The following is a 7,823-nucleotide window of genomic DNA, read 5'->3' on the forward strand; positions in this document are numbered from 1 at the left end:
ATTCATAATTGCTCAGTAGACCACAGGTAATTGTTTGCTTTCATTTTTGGTAAGAGATAAAATTGTGAATCTTAATTTTTTTTGCAGAAAGGTAGTTTTGTCCCTAACTAGATAAGTTTGGACAATTTCTATCTATTGCTACTTTAACCTTTTTTTTTTTTTTGAAGGCTAACTCTTTTATTCATTCACTGGCTTTTGAGAAAGATTTTTTTTAAAATATTTTTTTTCTTGCATAGTGTTTCTAAATATGTCATGTTAATGGTAAAAATTATCGATCTTGGTATATTGAATCGTTAATAATGAAAAATTATATTCTCATGCTTATTTTTGACCTAATCTTTTACTAAATCGTTTCTCAATTGAAGTAAATGTTTTGATTATTAGTTAAAAAATTAAATTTTTTTTGAGAATTAATTATATTTCTTAGCTTGTGCTATATCTCTTAGGTACAGTTGTGTTATCTCTTGCAAATTTTTATTTTATGGATTGTTTTATATATCTTGTTGTTGTGTTTGTAGGAAGAGAGGCTTGTCAAAGAGTATGAATATTTTGTAGAGAGGGAAAAGGAGCAACAACTTCCCAAAGATACCCCTTTGGAGAAGATACCTGTAGAGATGCCGGAATTAATATTATGATGTCCGTTCTAGGTATGAAGCCCGAGTGTCAAATTCTTGGGTTAGGAGATGGATGCCTTCGAGACATTGGTTCGAGAGATTGGGATATCTTCTTCCAATTTACACAATTGGGAGAAGGAGTTGGAAGTAGAACGTGCTGCTTGTAAGGTAGCCAATGCAGCTCGAGTAAACATGGAGCAAAATATGCAAAACAAGCTAAATGTTGTTGAGCAACGATTCAATTCTACATTACAGTATTGGCATCATTCTATACGACAGTTATGTGGTAAATTTCTTGGCTTCATTGCATTTATACCATTTTCAATAGAGAATAATGGTAATGGGAAAGATGATGCTGTTGAGGATGAAGAGAGAATCAGCACATATCTAATTCACGGGAATAAAGAGTCATGTTTTTTATATGCATATAGAGCATGTTTACTCTACTCATTTTAACTTTAGATACAATTATACTTGGTGAATGTCATTTATTCGTGTTTTGATGAAATTTTTGGATTCAATGTTACATTGATTGACATTACATTTTAATTGATTTATTATGATTTTTGTATCTTTATCTTATTTTGAATGAGGTTCAAAAAAGTTATTATAATATAAATTAAAAATAAAAATTATAGAAATAGTTTAATTCCCCCCTACAAATTCTTTTTCAATAGCCCACAGACATGCTTTCCCCACTAAAAGTTATTTGTAGAAAAATAGGGTTTAGCCCCCAAAATAATTTGTTCATGTTGTCGCAAACTTTTAATTGTAGGGAAAGTCTATATCTTGGCCCACAAATAAATTCTCCACAAAAAATATTATTTGTGGGATCAAACACAATTTAGCCTATTACATAATCTGTAGGGAAAAACGAAATCATTTTGTGGGCAGAAGTAACTTTATCAGATGAATTACTTTGTCGGGGAAAAACTTACGCGACGAATTGTATTCGTCTCCAAAGGGTTTGTCGAGAAAAACTTTAGCCTACAAATTTCAAAAATTTGTCGTCTTTACCTAACCCCTCAATTTCCCACAAATGCACCTACAATTTTTTTTTTTCGTTTGCAAATGTTTTTTCTGACAATTACGAATATTTCCCTATATTTTGTAGGGAAAACATAAAATTCTTGTAGTGTTGAGACATCATTATTTCTATTCTTCGATAGATGCTGACTTATATCTATCGACATTCTAGTTATTCCAAAATCATCCTTATTAAAATTTTCAAGAGTTTTGTTCTTGAAATTTTAATATTAAGCATCATATCAGCTAAACTCATATTTTTCATGACAAATCTTAAATTCAACATATTTTTAATAGATTTTATCATCTTATTTGCTACTAACAATATGCATGTCGTTAATGTAAAGACATAAAATAACATAATTGTTTTAGGTGTCATCTTAATAGACATTATTCTCGTTGTTAGAGAAAAATTATCAAATTAATCTAGGCATTCTTGTCGTATGTAGTCTTTTATCAATGGTCTTGCCTTCTACTTCTCAACAATTCCATCTACTTTCATTTTACTTTTGAAAATCCATTTGTAAAATGGTTTGCATCCTAGAGGAAGATCCATCAATTCCCATGTGTGGTTTTCCACAATGGAGTTTATTTCATTTTTAATGGCTTCATTCCATAGAGATTCTTCTGAAGAGTTCACAACTTCTTGGAAGATTAGAGGTTCACTTTTCTCCATAAAAGCTAGAAATTTAGGACCAAAAGTTTTTTGTGTTCTTGTTATTTTGCGAAGTCTTGGTTCAACCTTCAATTTTTCTTCTAGTCCTTGGTCTTGGTTGTTGTTGACCATAGTTTTATGTGTCTGTTTAGAGGAACTTTTTTTTTCTTGCCAGATCTATATAGAAATACATGTCCAAAGACAAAAAATCTCTGTATTCTATTATCGCATTTTTGTGTATATCTGAGATTTTGGACTCATGCCCAAAAAATCGATAAGTATCGCTATTATGTGCTTAGCTAATGAATATGCAATCTAAGTTTTTGGGTCTATGTTCAACTTCTTTGGTGTAGGTACACCACTTTGGCAAGTTACCCCTATAATTTTAAGTACTTATAGGAATCTTCCTTCTTTTTCATAACTCATAGGGTATTTTCCCCCTTACTAGGCACCTAATTTAGATGGTAATTTGGTGACAACGCAACTTCTCCTCATATGTTATGATGAACTTACTAAATTTGCGTTCATCATTTCTTTTAAAGTATAATTTTTCGTTCGACAACACAATTTTGCAGGGGTGAATAGAGTGACGTGTTTCATTTGCGATCCCATGTTTTGAATATAATTCAGCAAATGGGGCTTCATCGTGACTACCTCGATCACTTCTCAACATCTTAATTTTTTATTGAGTTGAATTTCAACTTCGTTCTTATAAATGACAAATTTCTCTATAGTTTAATCGCCAAGGTACACATAAATAGTATTTTGTACTATTATCAATAAAAGTAATGACGTATTTGTTGTTACCTATTATTTTTACATATTTTAAATCATAAATGTAATTGTAACTTAAATGAAGTGGTTTTATATTAATGTCAATAGATTGAAATGATGACTTTGTTAATTTTAACTCAACACAAGTCTTGTGCTTTTGTTTAGAAAAATACGAAATGCAGGCATGAAATTCTAGTTACTTATTCTACCAAACTATCACAATTAACATGTTCTAGTCACCATGCTAACAAATTGAAACACTCAAGCAAATAAACAGAAGAATTAATCAACATTATTTGTTTTTGACTTTACAAACATTACATTGAGCTTAAATAGCTAATGAGATGCATAACTCTTGCCAACAAATATTTTACTCTCAGATAAAATGAATTTGTCAACACCTTATTATTATTATTATTTTTTTTTATTTTTGCGGATTTTCGGTACGTACACCATATTGTTAAGAGTCAACTCTTTTCTAGAAGTCATTTTAATAGCATCCACGTCTTGACCTTTCATCTCAAATTTTGTTCAGCTTTCCATAAATAGCTCCTCCCATTCTTAGTCGCTTTAAATGAAGTGAACAATTCTTTATTCAAGCAAACATACTCTCCCTCAAACACTTAAACCACTAACAACAGGTATATTTTAAACTTCAGTTTTCATACATTCGATCATCATTTTGGCCAAGTAAATATATGATTCTCATGTTATCATGCAAGAGAATACGAATTTATTTTCATCTTCGGAAAGAAGAAGTGAGCCCCACTCTAAATTATGCAAAAAAGCTCCATTTTCCAACAATAATTTAGTGAAAAATTAAAAATCACAACATGATTTGCTAAATATTTCTAGAAAATCTGCCTTGGGTGTTGTTTAGGAGTATCTAGAGATAAATGCTTCAAATGTTGTTACATTCTTCAAGTATTTGAGTTTGAGGCTAAAACTTTGAATTACAGCAAAACAGAGTTAAAGAACTTTCACAACTTAAAGGAGTTAAAAGATTTGGCTAATGGGAGCACTTTCTAGAGTTTATCTAAGAGGTCTAGTAAAAAGTCTCCAGAATAATCCCCCCCACCCCCAAAAAAAAAAAAAAAAAAAAAAAAACAAAAGAAAAAAAAATCAACTTCTACCCCCTAACCCCACATAAACCTCAAACCTTTAGCCACCAACCATGGAATCGAACTTTCGACCATCGTGGCCTCCGAATTTTTGCACCACCATCTCCTCATCAACCGCTAACGTCCCCACACCAACAATAGCCCCAAATCACATCAAAACCGAACTAATTTCTGTCCAAAAATCGCCTCTCATGCACGATTTTCTTACAAATTCAACCAAATCCATGGATTTCCATATTCATTGCACCTCACAGGTCACTCAAACTCATCAAACTGCGTCCATACATGTTCCAATAACAACAAACAACAGAAAAAAATAGAAATTCACAGCAATTTTTTCAAGACAGCGAACTCGCGATCGACAAACTCATTTTTCGATGATTGTGGTAGTCCCCATGATCACGGACCGCCTGTTCTGACATCCTCTCATCAAAATGCAAAGTCGACAGGAAATGAATTGCAGCAGTAAATCTGAGATTTAATTGAAGATTTACTTCACAATGATATTTGCATATATACTACGTTGCTTTTAGAGAAAAATATTTAGATATTTTTCTACTGGAATCACTTTTAGTATAATATTGGTATATATGCAGCTTGAATCTAATACCAACATCTTTAAAAAGTACGAAGTTTCGAGTGAAATATTTTTTGGCATCTTGTTTATATTAATTGTCTATATGAAAAGTATGTATGCTGCTCAATTGGTTTTTGTATGGTCCCTAGACCCTAGCCACTCTCTTTGCATCATTTTGCTTTTGGCATGGTAGGATGGAGATGAAATCTACCATCGAGTTTGACATGACTATAAAATACAAAGCCTATTGATGGCTTATTGCAAAGAAAAGAATTAACTGGAGTACACATTCATGAGGTTTGTGTACGATGAAAAAACCTTGCTGCTAAGAGAAAACTTGGACGAGGTAAATTTCCTTTCCTGATGTTGGGTTTTGATCCCAATAGATCTTCGGCAATGAGGTTAAACAGTTTCCGGATATATTTCATAGGCTTCGGCTGATGAGTGAAATATCTATCAACACACTCAATTAATTGGCTTAACCTGAAAACAACTTGAGGATCATTGAAAGCAACTTAATTTAATTAATGTTGCTCACGACCCATTTACTTCTTGAATGTCTCTCTTTTGTGTTCCGGCCCTTTACCATGTGTTGGTCCATGAGCCCACTATATTAGCCCATTACTATTACACCCTAAAAATATATTGGCCTCATTGCTTGAAGAAGCTCTGTGTGTGTGCAATTGTGAGAAAAGGCCGCCAACTTTTATTGTGTTCTCTCTCTTGGAGTTGAAACTTATCTTCCTCTCTTCTTGGTTACTTATTGCAGCCACCCTATTGTGATCATTGTGAATACATTGAGTTGAGCAACCGAAGTAAAAATAGTTGTGGATTGGAGCCATTACTTGGGTGTGTTTGATAAGGTTGGGATTGGTATGCTGTACTCGAATTCCACGAATTGAAGATCTATTCCGCTACACTTGACATCTTTGTTTTCCATCATCATCCAGTAGTTTACAACTCCTCTACAGGTTTCTTTATCACAGTTTATATTTTAGAATATTTCTGTCCGCAACTCCTTCGATGGGTTCCTTTAATATGATATTATGAGAAAAATTGTCTGCAAGTTACTATTATAATATTTATTCTGTCGAGAAACCAGCCTTGTTTGAAATTTTTCCTTATATGCCTTTTTGTTTGTTCTAGTAATATTACAAATTATATTTTCAGGAAAATTCTAACACGTGAATTTGTGATTATGGAATGACATCTAATCCTGATTAACTGATTCGATCCCAAAGATTGGAATGGAAGAAGCAGATTCCGGGTAATATCTTTATGCATCAGTTTGAAGGTGGCTACATGGCATCAACACTGGATTAGGTTTGAACCAACACATCTTCTGTGCTTTAGAGGATAAATAAACAAATTTGCGCTATGTATTCGATCATGAGGTTTGAATCAACACAAATTTGAATCAACTCCAATGCTAGTTGGTTGTGGATATTTAATATTTTGTATGTTATATTGGATTTTTTATTTTTCTCAATAGTCCCTTCATTTATTTTTTTTATTTTTTTTTCACAAGAGTACACATGGACAAAGTATAGCTGATTTTTATGCAACATAGCTTTGGACATAAGGCTACTCCAGATGTCAAAAGAATTTAGAGGCATTCTATCTAGCACCGCTGGTGCCATGTTTCACTAAATGATAGGTCTAGTTCATGAACCCATTCCCATATATTTAATCGAACCTATCATTTAGCTCTTGTTTTATTTTGACTTTAGAAAGTGATTTTTTTAGAATGTATGATTAAAAAATAGAAAAAGGTCATGAATCCACGTCTTGTTATGTAGACCGGTGCTAACACCTATTATGCTACATGGCACTATTCAAATTTTTATGTCCATATGCATGAACAAAGATAACATTACTCTTCCAAGAATGACCGACTTAATTATGGGTGCAGTGCAATGATATGAGCTGTTTAGTCTAGTGGATATTCGAGATAGAATCACATCCTTGTGCACCTCCAGAGAAGAGTGCATAATTTCATCATAGATTGAGGATTCTATTGCTAAGAAGTTATGCTGTTCAGTTTGAACGAACATTGGAGCCATCTGAGATGGCATGGTATATACAATGTTTGTGAACCAACTCACAATATGATGACGACATGAGGGTGAAAAGCACAAAGGCGGGGGAAGTATGTGGCTGACCTTTGTTTCAAATGTTAAATATTCCCTGTTAGTATCACGTGAAGCTGACACCATTAAGTTTGCCCCTTGTAGTGAGCTTAGGAAAATTCTTGGGAACAAATAGAGTTAAATATAAATGAGAGAGGTATTCTACCTCCAGAAAAAAAGCTCTTAATGCATCGACGAATATAGTTGAAGAAATACAAATGATATTTACTGTAGGAAAGATATTCATTGCATGTTTGTGACATTGAATTGGACAAGACTTGATATGATAGATGAAGAAATTTACCCAAACAGGTCCATAAATGATCTACATAACATTTCGTCAAAGCTTTTTCTGTTTTGAGAAGGGACCTGAAGTGCTGTACATATCAGCAGAAATCAAAATAAGATCACACTATTATCATCCAGTGTAATCTGATAAGCATATTAAGGACACTTCATGACGCATAGGAGCAAACAAATAAGATCCTATTCTCTGATCACAACCCTTTTCATGTTATCATCAACTTTTCTTAGTAGTCACTTTAAGTTATCAAATCCAAACCTTATAAGAAAAAGAAAAAGGTAAATAGTGGTACTTCACCTTAACTCTAAGAATGTAAAGCGGTTATTAGGGAGAGGGGATGTATATGACTCATTACAACCATATTTATGAGCTTAGGAGAGAAAAAAAAGGTGGCAGGAGAAGAAATATTGAAAGAGGTAATGCTGGAGAAAAACTAATTTTCAGCTTAATGATTTACGCTACAGCACATATGTATATATACATGTTTAGCAGTAAATGAGTCCTTAAATTTAAGATTTACAGTAAACAATTGGACGTGATTCTAGGCTGCTCTTCTGTTGGAATTCCTTGCAATCAGGCAAGTAATCTGTTGGAGATGATTGAGGTGCTGAAGAGGATTGAGG

At 33.0% G+C, this 7,823-nt stretch overlaps 1 long non-coding RNA gene across 1 annotated transcript; it reads left to right on the forward strand.

Annotated features, from left to right (window-relative positions):
* Positions 1–5,192: 5,192 nt before the first annotated feature.
* LOC111390641 lies at positions 5,193–6,220 on the forward strand. The gene is made up of 2 exons (XR_002701960.1): positions 5,193–5,738; positions 5,938–6,220. It is a non-coding gene; the product is annotated as an uncharacterized LOC111390641 (long non-coding RNA).
* The last annotated feature ends 1,603 nt before the right edge of the window (positions 6,221–7,823 follow it).

This window comes from Olea europaea, unplaced genomic scaffold (genome assembly GCF_002742605.1).
Source record: "Olea europaea var. sylvestris unplaced genomic scaffold, O_europaea_v1 scaffold701, whole genome shotgun sequence".
Taxonomy (NCBI): Eukaryota; Viridiplantae; Streptophyta; class Magnoliopsida; order Lamiales; family Oleaceae; genus Olea; species Olea europaea.